Source organism: Hirundo rustica, chromosome 8 (genome assembly GCF_015227805.2).
Source record: "Hirundo rustica isolate bHirRus1 chromosome 8, bHirRus1.pri.v3, whole genome shotgun sequence".
Lineage (NCBI taxonomy): Eukaryota > Metazoa > Chordata > Aves > Passeriformes > Hirundinidae > Hirundo > Hirundo rustica.
Window position 1 is genome coordinate 27,416,855 of NC_053457.1, and position 19,064 is coordinate 27,435,918.

The 19,064-nt window shown below is 43.4% G+C and overlaps 1 protein-coding gene across 14 annotated transcripts in view; it reads left to right on the forward strand.

Moving 5' to 3' along the window:
• The window catches only part of TCF7L2 (transcription factor 7 like 2), a 173,872-nt gene that overhangs the window by 77,004 nt on the left and 77,804 nt on the right, over window positions 1-19,064 (forward strand). The window lies entirely within an intron of this gene.

Here is a 19,064-nt window from a genome sequence, read left to right on the forward strand (position 1 = left end):
GAAGTTTTTGACATGTTGGAGTAGTTGCTTCTCTGAGTAAGTATCCTGAGTAGAGCTGGATTTAATAATTTATAATTAATCACTCATGCAGCAAAATGAATTGCTCTTCCTGTTAGTGAAGGCTCACTGAAGAGATTGTGATTTTTTGTGGAACTTTGTTTGTTACTCATGCACAAGTCTCAGCATTTTGTCTTGGAGATCATCCACAAGCAGTTCCTGAGCTGGCTGGTGTTGGGGCTCCTCTGAGCAGAGATGGGGAACATGTGATACATTTCCGTCCCCTGGGTTGAGCAGTGAGTGATACTCTTTAATTAATAAAAGTTTATTTTCCATGAAGATTCTCCAGTACTTGCATAAATTCACCATCTTGGCAAGAGTCCCTACCACTGAATTAATTTGCTGGTGTAGTCACAGAAAGCAGTTAGCTTTGTCACTTAATGAATTTCTCCTTTTTGCTACAGAGCACAGCGTAATGCTGATCTAGCTTGGGTTGCCCTGGTTTTGTATGTTATAAACACAGAAATAAAGAAATCAGTAGTTTGAAGCATTTTGTTAGAGTATTTTGAAATTTCCACCCCTTTCTAGCCATGAATAACAGTAAACTTTGATTTGAAAATACACTCATTACTGATAATAACAGCCTACAAGAGATGTCTGCTTCTCTGCTCCTCCCCATCTCCTAGAGAGACATAACTGCTGTTCCAGGTGAAACAATGCTATTTTTAGTGCCATTGCAGAACATGTTCACAAGATGTCTGCTATACAGCTGGACAGCCCATCCATGTGTCTGCTTAGTTGCCACAATCGTTTTCAGGGCCACCTTTTCCTAGATACCCCAATTAGCAAATAGTTAATTCTCTAGTTTAGATGAACTGGTAGGTGAGATAGGGGGACACCGAGGAGAAAATGCTCTTTGTAGCTATGTGTGGTGTCTCTAACCCTTCAAGGCATGCTCAGGGCAGCTCAGTTGTCCATGATGAACAGCATCTTTAACCTTTGCTTGTGTTATTAAAGTTTTGGTGAGGTGTAATCAGCAGGTCATCCGCTCCGCTTTGTCTCCCCCCCTTGTTCTGAGACATGCCTGGACGAGTTCAGGGAGCTTGGGCATCATGTGCTCTCGTGTCCCTTCACCTCACAGGACCTGAATCCTGCTTGTGGAGTTTGGGAAACTAGCAAAGCAAGAAATGGGCTAAGTCACACTTTGTAAGAGTTGGATGTTGTTTGCCTGCCTTCTGGAATGAGCACGTGCTGGGTGGTGTAAGGGTTTGGATACTTCTTGTTGCCGTGCTTCTCCTGTGAATATTGACTCAGCCTGGTGAGATACAGGTGTGGTGGTGGTTCAGTGAAGGGCTCAGAGAAACACTCCTGTTGTTCTGGTTGGGTGTTTGGAGGTGTGATTGAGAGCTGCCACAGATTTGAGATAAGGCCACTGAAGCAGGGAGCAATCCCTGTGCTGTCAGCAGCAGAGCTGTACCTCTCTGAGGGATGAATGACTCCTGAATGGCTCTGCACCCGTGCTGCCCTTGCACTGGGTACCTCCTGTATTAGATACTGCTCCTGCCTCTGTGAGGAGGGAGGAAAGGACTTTTAAATTCCCTTTTTGCTGCTTGAACATCTTTCCAGTGAAATCTCAGGGTAAACATGGACATTCAGTATGTCTGGAGTCTTCCCTGCAGGCCACTTCTCACCAGCATCTGCTGCACCCACATGTTGAGGTGATGGTGGAAGTTCAGGATAATGGTACTTTGCACTTACATAGCACTTCACATTTCCAAAGTGCTGTAAAAACCCCAGGCTCCCTATCAGTCCCTGTGGAAAAGGGAGCTCGGCATTATTACCCTCATTTATGGGCAGAAAAGCTGAGATGTGGAAAGGTTAAGTGGTTTGCCCAAGCCCACACAACAAGTCAGTGTCAGATCTCAGATTAGCCTTGGAGTTTTCTGGCACTTGCTGTCGTTGTGCAATCAGCTGGAGTGCGTTGCTCTCATGAGATGCTCCTTGTCAAGCATGGATACTTCATGTGAAGCCTTTCAAAATGCGCAGAGACCCTGCTTTGGAGACAACCCTGTTTCTTCTGTTTATATTTTAACATGGGCTTAGAGGATATTTTACAGATCCTTCCAAGAGGAAAAAATTGCCACAGTGGAGAAAAAGTTCAGACTAAAATACTGTTCAGGTAGTGGTGACATCTCATAGTGCTGGGCAAGCTGTGAAGGGCTGTGTAACCTGACCTGAGAAGCACTCAGGTGAAGCAAAGAAGTTCTTAAGTACGAGCAACTTTTTCAGCTTTTAGGGAGAGAAGGCACAGCAAGGGGCTCCTGTCTCCTGAGAAACAATGCCCCATCTACACACGGGATTGCTCTCGAGGAGCTGCTTGGTGTGTGAGGATGCTTTTGTTGGAGAGTGAGTGCCTCTTCCTAGCACAGAGTAATTTGCTTTCAAAGTAGATTAAACTAAACTGGGAGGATGCTGTTAATCTGAAGCTGTGAGTTCTGCATCTGTATTTGATCTGGAGCAGATACTCTCATTTAAAATTACATTTGCGTATTCTAGATTGATTTATCTTTTTCATATGGAGACAAGGCCTCCTCTCTCAAACCACAATTTGGTTGAGATACTGAAATTAACCGGGTTATTCAATGGGGGTGTCAGGCAAATCTTTTCCTCTGTTGGGTGATGCAGATTTCCAGCAGGATCATTTCCAGTACTCTCCGATATTGGGTTTGAATGGGCAATATCTGACCCATCTCCCTCGATGCCCAGCAGTGAAGCTGGCTGCGGCTGTGCACAGATTTGCCAGTCTAAAAGCAGTGAATGAAACCGGGCTGGAGGAACATACCAGGCCACTGTTGAGGTTCCAGAGGAGGCAGTCAGAGTGGTGTCTCCCGAAAAGCAGAGCCAGAGGGTGCTGGGTGCAGGCTGTGGGGCGGGATGGGGAACGCCGGTGCGTCAATGGGAAACCACAGGGCGTGGTGCGGGGCCAGCGCCGCCGGCGAGCTGCAGGGACAATGAGTCTGTGGTAGGCAGTCACTGATACCAGAGAGCCCCAGCTAATCTTGGTTTTGTGTGGCGTGGTCTGTTTGGATTAAAATGCAAAGGTAGGGGCTTGTTTTTTCTTTTTGTTGTTGGGGGGTTTTTTATTATATATAATTTTTTATTGCCATCAGCTAGTCTGGGGTCTCAGAGCTCATCATTTAATATCTTCATTCCACTGAGAAAGCAGGAATAGCCTCCCTGAATACACACTTTAGATGGAATTAGCATGCATAGGCCAATTTCTGAACTTTACACCAAGCCCTTATGCCCAGTTGAGTCACTGCATTCGTTTTGCAGGGTTTTAGTTTTCCATTTCTGTGGTGGAAATATGCTCCTTCTGGGCTGGCCCAGGTGATGCATCCTCTGCAAGTACCTTATTGCAGTGCTGGAGGACCCCAGCAGCACACCTGATGAACTCCAAGAGAGCACTTTGGTCCCAAACCCACCTGAGTGGTGGCTTTTGGCTGTGCCACCTCTTTGCTGAACCCAGATCATAAGGTTGACGATGGATCATGTGTTCTTTTCTGGGACTTCCCCCCACCTTACCCTGTGCCTTGTTTGTGTGTCACCGGTGTTTGTGTCACCGTACGGGACAAAGGCATTGTGCATTATCGCATGGCATGTTCAGCATTCACAGGTGGCAGCCAGAGATGCACCTCTGTGCTCTGAACTGTTACACCACACTGGAGGATGTCATACAGTGTCCAGACATGTTTCCCCTTCCCCCACTGCCCACATGCCAAAATAAATATCTGATATGAAAGTCAAGGTACAGAAGCCAGCTGGATTGTACAAAAGGTCCTGTCTTGTTTCTGCTGTTGTTGTTGTTGTTATTTTTTTAATATAATTTTCCTGATGGGTTGAATGACTGTCTATAGTAGAATAAAGGGATGGAGAAAATATTTTGGCATTTCTTTGAGCAGTAGCGTGTTTCTTCTTTGAAATCTGGGAAAATTTTTTTGTGTTTGCTTTGGATTTTTTGTTTATCTGCTCATTTGGGCTTTATATTTCCCCCCTGTCGACACTCCCCCCCCCCCCACCCCGCCTTCCTTTCAGAAATGGAGGAGAGGAGAAATTGTGTGCATGTGTGTGTGGTGCCCTGCCAAGCAGAGAAACTAAACAGACAGCCTCTATTGCTTTTGCTCTCACATCTCTAACTTAATTATGGGGGAGGCTAGGGGTGTGTTGTGTTTAATGTACTCCATGCTTCCAAAACTCTGCACTCTCATATGCTAGGGGCTGACCACTGGCACGGGCTTTCATTAATATTTTTTCTTTACCCTGCTCTTCTGAATCGCTACTCTTGCTTTGGGGGCTTCTTTGTAACAAAATTCTTTTATTTTTATTTTTATAATTGCTTCTGGATCTACAGAAGCACATGTCGAAAATCATCTCAATGTCACTAGTCTTTAGTTCAGCAAGAACGCTATAGAAACGAAAGGTTCTGTCATCCATCAGATTTTCTGTTCCATTTGTTGAAGATGAAAGGCGAGCGAATTTAGTGCTCACTTTCTTCTCCTTCTGACAGTTATTGATCCTCCCTGGAACTCTGCAATTCACGCTCGGAGCCAGCCCTGACACAGGGAATCCCCAATTTATTATGTGCGTGCTCACTAGCGCCACGTTAGTGCGGCACATTTGCCTCCCTCTTTCAGAGCCATCTGTTAATTTTTCAGCTGCACCTTGTGAGCTGGGATTCTCCCCCTTCTTGCCTGTTTTGCCTTACAAGACTTCTGATCTGGAGGCTTGTAATGTTTGAGGAACAACTGCTCTAGCGTGTGTTTGTGTGTAAGTGGTTTCAGAGGCTTTCTTGGTTTGTACGAAATAGGAAAAGGCTGAATCCTTTTCTTTGAGACCATGGGGTATAGGAGGGAGAGAGCCTGCAGCCTGCTGGTTTTTAGTTGAATTTTATGGTCATTAAAAATGCTAGATTATTAGTCTAGAGACAACCCTTCAGTTATAGTCAAGATTGTGGAGTAAGTGTACTTATTTGATGGCTTCCATCACTGGAAATAGAGCGGCAACAATATGAAAGGAATACGTGTAGTGGTGGGAAGTATCACGGTCTTCCTTGTCTATTCTCCCCATGGCCTTTAACTGAAGGTATGTCTGGGTAGGTGGGAGCAGAATCTCAGGGATTCCCTCCAGTGCTTCCAGAGCTGGCCAGATGAAAACGCAACACATCATGTTGCAGACTGGAGCTGACTTCAGCCTCACTGGCATGGTGCATGTGCCCAGGTGATGTCCTGGACCATGCTCTGCTGCATGGATGTGTCCTGTGTGTGATGTCCAGCAGAGCGTGGGGGCACTGGTCTTCTAAAGATAGATTTGTAATGCTCTGTTCTCTTCCAGCATCTCCTGTGCCTCCTGGTTCCTCCTCTTCTGTGACTGAGGATAGTGAAGACTTACACATAAATTTTGTATAGCTTCTACTTCTTTGATACCACTGAGAGCCTACACTGATGTCACCTGTGTGTAGGTGCAATGAAGGTGTAATACCTTGGTTATTCCCTGCTGGAATAACAAACTCCATGGCTCTGCCTTTTGTTTGTGTAAATACTCATGAAGTCCTCTGTCCCCTGTGACCAGCCAGGGATGTGTATCACTTGTGTTGTCCTGGTCCTCTTTTTTCTCCAGGCTACTTGGTTCTTGTGGTTTACTTAAGTCTTGGCCGACAAAACATATTTCCAACCAAAACCTTACAGAACAGAGAGGACAAGCCCCTTTTAAAGAGGCAAGACCTGCCGTGGGTCAGGGTGTAGGAGCTTTGGGCTCAGCCTGGGGAGGGCAGCTGGGCTGGCCATGCAGAGCTGGTGGTAATCAGGCCTCCCCAGCTGCTTACAGGCTTTGCGGGAGGTTGGTGGGCCCTTAGAAAAGGGAGTTTCACATCTGCTTTTGTTTATCCTTTTTGCTGCGGGCAACGCTGAAAACTTAATAAATTGCATGAAACCTAAGGAAACATGAATATAAGAGCATTAGATAAATTACAGAAGCTCGCCTACCTGTAACATTTTTTATAACATGAATGGGACGTGTGTATTATTTCATTTATAGAAAATAAACCATGTCTCAGCCTCTCACTGAGGCTCTCTTGTTTAAACATTCCTCTGTTCTTGCTACTTCTACTCCTCAGCTTCCACCTCTAGCTCTTCCCAAATTTTAACATCGTTTTTTGGTGGCAGGCGTTTAACGCACCAGCGCTCTGAAGATGTGATGATGGTTTTTCGAAGGATATTTATGAAGCGGTTTTTAAGTATTTTGGAGGCTCGTGTCTGAAGGAACAGATGAAAGAAAAATCCTTGTAATGCTGGTAGCATATGCACGCTGTACAAAGACTGTCTCAAATATGTGCCTGTATTTGCTCTAATATTCTCACCATTTTTTCAGACCAACTCTCTTGGCAGGGGCAGGGATGAAAGGGGGATTGCGAGAGAGAAACAATAAACTTTTTAAACAGACACCTTAGAGATGCTGTAACTTCAAATATTTGCAGTTCCTTTGTTAAAGAACTGGCATTGCACATTAACCTTAATGTAAGTGTAATATAGCATGTGTCTGAGGAAGAATTGAAGAGTATGAATTTCTGCAGCTAATGGTTTTTGAATAAATTCAATACAATTGTCTGGCAGTTATTAGCAGAATGTGTGAATCGGGGGCTCTGCAACAGTGTATACTTTAAAGACCTTGAACTATTTCTACCAGTTAAGAGCTGTTAGATAGAATCTGCTGAAAATTAGCTTCATTCAGTTATCATACAATATAGTGAGCTGTTCTGGCGAAAAGCATTCTCTGCTAGCATTGAGTCAAAATAAATTCTTCTGTTCCGTCCTGAATTGCAGATCGTATCTGACTGAGGTCAGATAACCTGGCTGCTGCACATGCGCGCGCGGATGCGCCGCCCGTCCGTGTGCGCGAGGAGATCTGTGCCTGGATGTAAATATTGCCCTATAGCTTGCCTTGCTCTCGTGCCCACTGTGGGCAGGTCACAGGCAGCCCGGCTTTGGCCAGGCGCTGGGCTGACCCTGCACAACTCTGTGTTCCCTGCTCCAAAACATTAGTAACGCTGCATTAGATTGGGCTTAATTTGGGCTTACACAAAAATAGCCAGTGCCTGTATTATGCAGAATGTCAAGCCGAATATTTGTGATGGCTTTTCCTCGCTTTATTACGGATCCTCTGGGTCTGATGGGAGGAAAGCATGAGAGAGGATGAGAAGGAACACAAAGGACCAGTGGAGTTTGGCCTCCCGTGTGCTGAGCCTTACAGTTCAGTGCAAGCCAATGCAGAATTACGTTGCTTGCTCTGGTGTGGCATCTAGGCTAATTTGTCTCGCTAATTACGCCGGGTGTAGGAGTATGCTGATGTCATTAACAATGTCCATGACCCAGGCTGGTCTCCCTACCTGAGCTTTATGGTGCCTCACAAGTGTCTGAGCTTTCCTGGAGCTGGGGACTTTACTGGCAAAGTGTAAAGGTCCTTGTAGTCTAGGGCAGTAATACGCTGTCAGTTAGACTTATGTGGGCAATACACATGCTATATAATTATTTTCGGAGAAGATAGGTGAGTTATTTGTCAATGTTTGCTAATAGCAGGTGTGTGTAAGACTGGCTCGTTACCTGTCTGATTTCTTACAGTCAACAGAGAGCACCCAGGTCTTCACAGAGGCTTTATGAGCTGTGTTAAAGATGTTCTCATGGATAAAGCATGAGAAGTGATGATTTAAGTTGCACCTCAGGGAGAAGAGTGACCAGTGCCTGAGGAGGAACGGACTTAAAAATGATTTTCTGGTTTATACTGAAAGTTTGTGCTGAGCGAAATGGGGGGGGAACAAACTGGATTTAAACATGATTAATCCTATGGGATGCACAAGGAGAAGGGAGAGACTGAATGAAATAAAGTGGGGATTCTTAGCTAACTCCTTAAGCTAGGGGTAACTTCTTAAGGAAAGCCAAGGAATTGGATCCTTTCTTTATCCTTTGTATCTGCCCCAAACTGTTTGGAGTAGAATCACCACTCATGTGAAAGTAGACACCACATACTGAAGAGACAGCAGTCAGCTCAAGCTCGTTGGCAGGGGTGGTGGGAATGCAAATGTCAGTGCATGATTTGAAAAATCTGGTACTCTTGGAGGAAAGGGGGTTTCCACCACAAAACCAGCTCATCCATTTTCCACTAGGGTCTGTAGACAATGGATCCCACAATCCCACATGGTCTCTGGTGTATTACAAGGTTTCATTTTTGTGGTCATCCCTAATTTGCCATGCAGACTGCTAGAGGAAAAAGTTTTGGTTCTGGCCTCAAAGTGTTTAAAATGAAACTGGTAAAACCCTTGTAGTAAATGTAGTCCCAGGGTTTTGCTGGAGTTGAACTTCCATCGGTGTCTGATGCCCCTGCTGTGTGTAGCTACCAAAGGGACTGTCTCTAAGGGATCATCAATATGAAACTCAGCACACATTTGCTGTACCCCCAGGTCTTTTCACAGAGTGTGTGAGTTTCAATATAAAAATCTAGGATAGATTCCCTGAAGGAACTGGAATTTCTGGTGTTGCAAAGTCCTTATTAGGAAATTGGAAAGATACACTGATGAGTATGCCTGTTTAAAATCAGATAGTACAACAGTTCCCACCATTATTCTCCTTTGGAGGGATTGTTTGTTAACTAAGTTGGTGTTGCAGATTAGAATGAAAATGGAAAAGAACAGTAAGCAAATTATTTTCTTAAGTTGGGGTATTTGTAATATTTAGAAAAACAGTAATTGGATAACTCCTCTTCAAAACAGTACCAGTGCATTAGTAGATACTGGGTTCAAGCTGTCTATTTCTAGTTTCATGCTCTGAATGAAATACAGTAAATCCGTATTTAACTCTTTTCTGTATGTTTCCTAGCAGCATTGTATTTATTTAATGTTTTCTATGGGTAGCCATGCACAGAATCACAGTCTGATATTGTTATCAGGAGATTGTAGCAGTAACAGGCCCATATTGTGCTGCTTGCATGTGGTACCTCACCATTTGGGGTCGATGAGAAGTCTTGCCCCATGAGCATGGACCAACCATTCTCACATGAAAACATTAAGTAACTTTTGTTTATATGAAGGGACTAAGATTTGTGAAAATGCTGGTTGGAAGGAAACTTTTTAATGTCCATAATTGTAGTATGTTGTGATCGGTCTGACACTACTCTAGAGGAACAAAAGCCCTTGCATGGACTATAAGTCTTGTTAAATTTTTAACAAAGTACTCTAACTTTTGGGGATTTATACCATTTGTTGTCAAATTTAGGAAGAATGGTTAAATGGCACAAACTGTGCAAGTCCCATGTTGCATCCTGTCGCATTATTCTTTTACTCTCATTTCTGTTCTAAGCCTGTATGAGAGATGGATATTCTGGTGGATCTGGTGCTTTTACACCCTTCCTGGCTGTGGACTGTGGTGGGATCTCTGGTGGGCTGTCAGCTTGCTGCTTCATTGCAAGCCAGTTAATAGCATGGAAGGTGGAGAGTCTGCCTTAGCTGGGGGTTTGTCAGGTTGTGAGCAAGTTATCTCATGTCTGCAGTGCCACCTTCCCCTAATAGGCAAGACCTCCTTGCAGCATGGCCTAGGGAACTTTGGAAAACATCTTGGATGGAAATTCCAGACAGTTGTTTTGCTCTCGTTAGCAGCTTTTATCCAGAAGCTTTAATAGCATCACTGCAAAGTGTTGTTTAACAAGTGTTGTTAACTGGCTTCTTTGACAACTGTGGCTCCATTGGTAATGAGGGAGCTTATTTTAACAAAGTGCCGTAAAGAAATCCAGGGGTGAGGGTGGGCATGGGTAAATTGCTTTAATACAACTTTTGTTTAATAGAGGCTGAGTTTGTACAACAGATGGATTAGCAGATGAGATTCCCTGTTGTTTCTTCTGTAACTCTTTGTAGAGGGTCTTTACTCTGTCTATCCAAAAAAATTCCATTCTCCTTCCTGTAAGTTTTGCACGCTAATGACAGCGATGAGTAAAAGAAAAATAGCCCATCCAGCTGCAGGCTTTCTAACACAGCCATTAGGTTTCAGGCAAGCAAATGTTGGAGAGAAAAAAGTGCTCTCCAGCAATTGTAATTAAGGGAAGAGCACCAAATACCTGTAGCAATATGTCAGTATTTTGAAATAACATTGCATCATGTTTTACCTGAAACTTCATTAATGATAGCATGGATGGCCTCTTTATCTTGCCAGCATCTGCCCTATTACTGATTGAGACTAAGGGCCAGGCATGTGGAGTAATTCTGTTGAAATAGTTGTTTTTGTGTTTTATGCAACTGACAACCAAATCTGGCCTCTGGAATTTGCAGTCAACCAAGCAAATGAGCTTTGAGCTCACTGTGGGGTTTGTTCTCCTTTAATGCGACAAAGGCAATCTGCTAAAGGCAGCCTGCAGTAACGCTGCCTCACGTTCAGCTGCGTATCCATCGGTATCAAAACGTCTCTTCATGCTCTGGTTCAGGGTCACACTTCACCTGTGTGTGTTGCTCGGCAGTGGAGGGAAATGAGACTCCAGGCCAGGGGCCTCCAGCTTGTCATCTGTTGACTTACGACCATGGGTGGCCTGTCCCTAAGCAAGTTGTAATAGGGGAGGTAAAGATAATTACGGAAAAGCCTGTTTTCGGTGGGCTGACCTCCCTGTCTTCCATCAGAAAATGGAAAAAGGTTAAAAGTGGCTGCTGCTTGTCCCTACAGCTTGTAATGGGAGCTGCATTTGAATGCTAGGATTGGTGCCTCTCAAACTCAGTTGTCTTGCAGAAGCAGGTGACAAAATTTCCACCTCTCCCAGGCAGAGAAGAGGGCCAAGGCAAATGATACTTCACCCCAGGGTGGTGACAATGTGGGCTGTTTTATCTACCGGTGCCTTATGGCTTTTGAAATATTGAAAGTAACCAAGGAGAACTGATGCATCCAGGAAAATCCTGAGCAAGCACAGAAGCGCATTTTTATGATTGCCAGAAAATGAGGAGTGCTGGAGTGCCCTGACAAGATTCACATGGGAGGCAGCAGCTCCACTGGGTGGTACCCAGCCCTCTCTGCTGTTTGATACCAGCTAGGGAAATCCTTCTGGTGGCATTAGTTGTTGATTCCAACCCATTTTTTTCTTGGTCGTATGCACTGAGCTGGTCCCTGACCAGTGATGTTGCACCACTTCACTGCCTGAGTCATGGATGTGTTTGATGCAAATTCTGAGGGTGGCAGGCAGCCCATTGTTTAAAGAAACAGTTTCCTCCCTCACACAGCCACCTGGAACAAGCTCCTGTGAGACTTGATCTTATCAGCCTCAGCTTTTCTTTTGTTAGCCAGTGTTGTGTTCTTGCTAGGTGTTCCACTGGGTTTTTCAGAAGAACTTGATCTGTTCAGGTTATGGGATAAAAAATGCAACATTTTCTGCACAGTCTGTCCACAGCTGAAACAAATTAAAGAAATAAGACTGATCAGCAGTAGTGGGGCTGGCTGTGGCAAGTTGACTGGACATAAGGGAAGGAATGAAATGCATAGTGTTGGAGCAAAACATGCCTTTTGCCTTTAGTTTATGTATTGTGCTTAGCTCATCAATTGCTATGTACTATCTTTGTTAAACTTGCATCTTCCCCTCCCACCATAAGTGCTCAGAAGCATGAAATCCTCAATTTTCTCCTCCTGCATGGAGTATTCATTATGGCTCATGCTCTCAGCTCTCCTTCCCTTTTCTGTAGTCATTTCTGCTTTCTGCAGTTGAGGCTGTCGCTGCCCCTTGCTCTTCTACCAGCGCTCCTGTCTCTTGCTCTGTTCTTGCATCCCTTTTCCTGAGTTGTTCTCAGTAGGACCTGTGGGGAGATAGGTGAGATAGGCGGGGGGCAAGGGGAGCAGAGGAATAGTTTGGCCCAGCCCCAAACTATCTCATTTAGGGATTTCTTTTTCAGCATTTAAAAATATATAATTTAAAACACTTTAAAATGTTAATGACTGGATGGTGTTCAGAGAGGGGCAGCAAAACCAGGGGTTCTAGAGTACCAGGTGTGGGCTGTCCTGGTGCTGTCCCTGTCTGGCACTGCCTCACTCTGAACAGGGACATGGGCTATTAGTATTTATAAACCTCCAGTTTCTTACTCAAACAAGAAATAGGCATTCTAATATTTTTGAGATCTCAGAGATAATAATTTTCTCCTGCTGAATGGAAGCAGCGATTTCCTTTATTATTTTGGCTCTAAACCCCATTCAGATAATGGTGTTCCCAAAATACTTGAATCCAAGCTATCCTAGCCCCAAGCTTTGGGATACCCATGTGGATATACTGTACAATACCTAACATGTGCTTAGCTGTGCATTTTAGCCATATGAGGGTGTTCTTAGCCAAGTCAATTTTCTGTTCATTTTTTAAATTACATGCTGTAAGACAGCGTTTCATGTGTTGTGCTAAATTTCCAAGTGTCTGGTCTCTGTTACAGCGCTGTTCTCATCTGTTAAATAGGCAATTTCTTTGGGTAATAACACCAGAAATAAAATGATCAGAGTTTGACTAAGGCAGCAGGATCCTTGACAGCTGTGCGCCTTGGTTTGGCCCATATCTCCTGAAAGGTGAACGAAACTACTTACACATCGCACTTAATTTACAGTGCTAATGGTCTTGTGTAGAGTGGTAGGGGGGAAGAGGGAGTGCCCTCGGAAAGCACGGGAAAAATGAATGTGTTGTCTCTACTGCAACCCACAGGCCAAGATAGTGGCTGCAGTTTGCTCTCTCCCTTCGGAGGGAGGTTGGGCTGCCACCCTCCTTCTGCTGAGGGTTTCTTCCACACCACTATGGACAGGGATATGCTTTTCTCAGCAGGTCTGCAGCAGCTCAGCACGCCCAGTCCCTATTGGAAATGGGAATTTTTCCATCAGCCAACACGCTGGCTGACCTTGTAGGCTTTTTCCTCCTTGGACGTGGCTGAAGCCCCAATCTCCTTGCCCTGGCTTTAGTACAATGCCACGCTAGTGAGTGCAAGATTCATACCCGCACTGAAGCATGGACTTTCCTTTACATTTCGTTCTTTTTCCCTGCCCCAGCTGTGTCTGTGTTGCTCAGTGGATGAATTCAGTCCCTCTGAGGAAACCCTTGGGGAATGGTGGCCATCAGTAGAGGTTCTTCACCGGCTTTGTTACCGTGTGCTGCCAATAGGAGTTCATATTATTCAGTATAAACTTACTTCTGTAATTTAAACACTGGACTCTCCTCTCCTGTTTATTAAATATTGTGAACAGCTGTGGGATAGGCTTCTGCCAAACAGTGTCAGTGTTGTTTTGGCTTCCCCTGTTTTCCCCCGTGGATCTCATTTTGGCAAAATTTCAGGCGGCAAAGTAAGGGATCTGGGAGGCTCTAGGCTGAAGGGATGACAGGAGACACTGGGGTGTCTTGGTGGTCACAAACCGGAGGTTTTATTGTAACTTTGGGAATTTTTGTAAACTTGTAAAACTTTGTTTCATTGTAGGCTTTTCCTATATTTCCTTGCTTTGGCTGAGGAAGTGTCCATTTTCTTTTTGAAATACTTGTATTTTTTTTTCCCCTGCACACTTTATTTCTGGTGTTACTCATTTTAGAGAAGTTTTGTGATGTACCTCTCCACTGTTGTCTTCCTGCCTCTTCTCAAACACTGGCCTTAAAAATGCATGAGATAAAACTGGGCCCACTCCTTGCTATTCCTTTAAGTAATTATTTTGTATATTGCACAGTGTTTTAATGAAAACCCTTTATTTATATGTTCTTTTATAATAGCCATGGGTTCTCCTCACTCTGGGTTTGCAAATCTAACCCGGTTGTAAATTACAGTGCTCGCACATTAAAATAAATTGCAGTGACACAGGGCCTTGGCAGCACTGCTGGAGGCTGTTCTGAACCCACTGGGGTCTTCACTGCATGTTTAAAACATATCTGTTTTTTTCTGGATTTGCAGAATATCTGGCACTTCAGCTCTGTAAGGAAGGGTCATCCTTCAATAGTTTATATGGAGGAGTTCCATTAGTGGAGTTTTGGAAGAGGGGAACAGGCAATAATTATTCCCTTGTGTTTGATCAGCCTGATGCAAATGTCTTTGGGAAGTGAAGAAGGTTGTGTTGATTTTGTAAGGGAGAGCTCTCTCTAGTTTTCGTGTTGAGTAGGAGCTGCCTATTGGGGAACATGGGATTTTGGCGTAAGGAGAAAAAGGAGAGTGAGCTAGGGTCCCCTGACCAGGAGAGCTGCATTTAAGCCTATAGTTCAGCAGGTGCTGAAACCATGATTTTGATGCAGGATGTGAGATCTGTGAGACCATTCACATGCCTAAATAGCTTGTTGATTTTGGATGTAAATGCCATCCTTGGAGAAGCCCCAAAGGCTGAAAATACAACCTATAATGTCAGATCAGTGCATCCAGCACTGCCTTCACCTCTCTCTCCCTGTGCTTGGTCGTATTTTATATTCCATAACCTGGTGGTTCATGGAAGACATTCATCCAAAAAAAAAAAAAAAAAAAAAAAAATTACTACAACTGCGTAAATACAAGGATATAATGGGTAAAAGTTCCTAGGGCTGGGCAGGTTTGCAGTGTTCAGTGCTATGTGCACAGTGTTAAAGTAGCCTAGTCCTTGTGGTGAAGGCCAGTTCTACCTGACCTTTTGGAAAAGATTATCTAGAATCATTACATTTGCAGATTTTCCCTACCACCTGTTTTCATGTCTGTAAATATATAAGACAGGACGCTCATTCTTTGTTCTGAAGGCACGTTAGATCAATGCCCTTGAGCATGCACCCTCTTCTGACTGTCTAAAAATTTGTTAAAGGTATAGATCTTGATTACATTCTCTTAATCCAAGCCTTTTCTTTTAACCCAGCTTTTAAAAGGAAGCATACATGACAGTACATCACACAATATCTCAGCCCTTTCCTGACATTTCTGTGGAAGTAAATGAAAGGTGTAAATTAAAAAAAGCAAGTGTTTGTGTCTCACTTTAACCTCCTGTTATGTTAAATGGCTTTATTGAAGAGTGCCAGCAGTGTTCTCAAAAAACTTGGGAAAATCCACTGTGAGCTATGCAATTAGTTGCCTTGGGAGCTGAGTATGGAGTTCATGATGTTTGATGTGAAAATTACATGGACACATCTAATTGGGAGTATTTGCACCACACAGGATACCGAATAAAGAGGTGAACTCTTTTCCTCCATTCCTGGCTTGTTTTCTTCTTTAGTTGAAGTGTTTACCTTGAACTCTTCCCAGTCGAGATGCTGTTTATCTAGGGACGTGGATTGATCAGTAGGTGCACATTTCCCTATGCAGATTTCGGAGAGCAGTGGGGAGAGAGGCAGAGGTGCCTCTGTGAACGTGGAAGGATGAGAGGAAGACGAATTTCAAGCTACCTCATGCTTCCCATTATCATTCCTTAGTCGTGACTTGCAGTGCCTATCCCAGCCCTAGAGCTCTACTCTTTTGCAGGAGTCAATGGCTAATTTAGAGAGTCCTGGCACTATAGGATCCATTACTCATTATTTCTTTTAGTGGTTAAGTTTTGCAATATAAACATATGATGGGTTTTTTTATGCTGACAGTGGTCTCCGATGTCCATTGTTCTTCGAGCAGTTTTTGATTTCTTGCTTTAATGTTTTTTTTGTTAATGGGCCTCACAATGAAAGAAAAACGTTCTGTAAATTAGTAGCTGATACCAGCTTGTGTTGTGAGTGTATGTCTTGGGATATCATTCCCTGCACCAAGAGATCTGCTAACAAAACCCAGAAAATCCAGCACTCTCTCCTCAGTATTAAAACTTTTATTATCTCTGTGTGTGTGTGTGTAGCTGTCTTCTCCCTCCTTATTCCTTAGAAACTTGAATTATGTGTTGATCTTTAAACAGTTTGGGTTCATTTTTCTTTGGTTGCAAATAAAACTTGCCTGATGAATGCAGCTAAACTGTGACCGTATTTTAAATATTCCATGGTTTTGAACTGCAATAAAGACTTAGAGTAAAACATTTTCCAGTAATTTAGTACTCTATTCAGTGCAGTTATTCAATTATTAGACCACAAAAGCATTCTGCAGTTTGATGTTATTAAGAAATATATTAGCAGAAAATACTCTATTATCGTCTAATGCTAATAATCAGCTGGTAGGAATTAGAAGAGAAGATGTGTAATTGGAATTCTTGTGGCTAATAAGATGTGAATTCTAAAGATATTTCCAGGAGAGAAATCTAGGTGCTATTATAAGAAACTGCTCTTTGTATTTAAAAACATTAGTAGGCACAGTGATGAGATCAGATTGATTCACTTGAAATACTAGCGAGACACAATAATGGAGATGACTGAATAGCATTTTGATCCTGGAGCTGTATCACTGTCTTGCACCCTTTTTTCATTATTTGCCATTCCGCTATAAGATGCCTTTCCCTGACCTCTGCCATAGCTTGTTTTTTAAACATTGATGTACCAGGGAAATTCATACTGAAATGATAACTCAAGACACTGGTTTTCTAGCAGGACTGGGCCCCTTCTCCTAAACAGTGTGGACAGGATATATAAGATTACAGCGTACAAATAGTCCCCTCTTTCTAGCAAAGAGGGAGATATCACAAGCATTTAATGACATTGATAACTTCTCCAGTGCAAGCTTTTGCAGATTAGACAGTTGTCTGTACATGTATCTGTGTGACATGCTGCCAGTGGAGAGAGTCTTTTCCTGAACCATTTGTAAATAGATTGCACCCTAAAATTGCAGCCTTTGGTTGCTCTGTTGCTGCTGGATTTGGCCTAACTGCAAGTGTCGTTATGGATGTAAATCCACCCAGAGGATTTTGTCTTTGACCCCTGCATCAGTGAATTCCACAGGCTGATTCCCTGCCATTTACAGTAAGGGGAGGGAGAGAGATGGATTTGTCTTCCTTACAGGGCACCTCCCTGTTTCTAGCCTAAATTTGACCTTTAGAAACCTAGTCATACTCAAACTTGATAAATACAATTTTCTGCTGGGAGCTAAGAGTCTTCAAATGAAGCCAAATGTAGAAGGCAGTGAGAGGGTAATGTGTAATGAGGTGGCCTTTATTTCTGAGCATGCACTGGGCTCTTCAAAACTCAGAAACATTCTCCTAAATTCCTAAACAGGTTTTAATCTGTTGCTCTTGGCAGGGACCAGTGCCTTTGGGTTGGGGAGTTTTCTGGAGAGAGCAGGCAGTATTAGAAGTGGTTTCTTTGAGTGTTATGAGCTCCCTGTAGAGATGGTTGGAAGTCCACCACACAAAGAACTGTGTGGATTCTGCACGGTTGTGGAGGAGAAGTGGAGGCAGGAGCCAGGAGAGGTTTAGTGACTTGTGGAGAAGGACAATGGCAAGAACCAAGTGAAGAGCATTGGCCAGGTGGGGATGGAGGGAAGGATGTCCTGAGAACCTACAGGGAGCTTACCAGGTCTCTTGTGTGCAAACAGCAGGTGGTTTAAAATGCTGAAAGCCGCAACAGGTCTGGTCTAGGTAAAAAAAAGGGAAAGCAATGCAAAAAGACAGAGGAGCACTTCCTGATCTGAGCAGTTTGTAAGGTTTTCTTAGACTTGGTAATCCTGTTAAATTCTTAGGCAAGCAAGCAGTGATTAACTTTTCTGCAATTAAAAGTGTATATCTTGATTATCACCTCTTTTTTAATTATCAGATGCTTAGTTTTAGTTGCATGGCTGTCTCAGACAATAGGAAGTAATCAGACTGGAGGGTCCTGGAGCTTCACAAGCATCTAACCTCTCCCAGGCAATCAAGCTGTGGGAAGAGTCAGCTCTTGCCCTCTGCCTTGTGCTTGGACATATGTGAACCATATTGGAGAACTGGGCTGTTAACACATTTCCCCCCCTGTTTTTCTGCCCAGAATTAATTTGAACTGTGCATTAGGTGCTCTCTCCAGGTTACCCTAAGATAGATGAGATGGTTTTGCTGGTGTAAACAGGTGGGCACAGGAAAAAGTAGGAAAAGGTGGGACTAGGATGTTACTGTAGGCTTACAATGGCATTAAATGGGAGAAACAATCTAGCTTTTTGTTTTTGATCCATTTGTAAAGGTATATAATATTTGCATTTTAAGAGGTTGCAGTATTCACCAATATAACAGGAACTGAATAGGAACAGTTTTCCCTGCTTTCAACAGCAGATACTTTCTAGGCAGTTTCAACAACATTTTTACTATGACAGGTGAACTTTTTAAAGGAGATGTATCTGACTCTCCTGGACAGTATACTCAGTATTTTTGAAACTGGGGGAAAACTTGTAACCTTTCCCTTCCACTTGAAAAGGAGAAGTTTTCTGTGAACCAGACCCTGCTGAAAACATGTGCAGAGGTATGGCAAAGGGTTTCGGATCGCTGCTTGCATGCTTAAGAGCCAAAACTGATGGAAAGAAAAGGAGGGGTTTGTATTGTATGTACACCAAAAGAAAGGTATGAGGACATCCATTACAAAACTGACCTAGTGAGAGAATGGTGGTGGCCATCGTGGGAAGGGCTGTTGTTTCATCAAAATAGGTTAGAATCAGTCTTCTTTGTTTAGTTGTTTGGTGTTTCCTTTTTTTTTTTTTTTTTTTAAGAAAAGACAACAGAGCCATTTTAAACAAATACGAGTATCTGCAGAAGAGATAGAAGAATTCTTAAGAAACATGGTGTGTGAACTCCAGTCCCCCTCAGAGACTTCTCTTGCTGTGTCTTTTCTCCTGACTTTGCCCGCCTCACCTCCCTACTCCCAGGGAGAAAATTTAGATGCTTTAGCTCAGAAGTGAAAGACCATTTTTTCACTTGCAGGATCAGGAGAACAATTTTCTCTCCCCTCCAGCACCCTGGGCTCCACTTCCCTGGATGCAGAATTTTGGCTGTTGTTCCCCCCACTCCTTGTTGTTTTTTGTATTGCAATAATCATTCTTTTTAATACATTTTTAATAAACAAGATTCGTTTGAGGAGGCTGTGAAATGATGCTGCAGACAGCAGACAGAATGCCTTGTTCTAAATCACTTCCTCTTGTCATGTAGATAGTTTTATCAGATAAAAGAATTGTTGCTTTC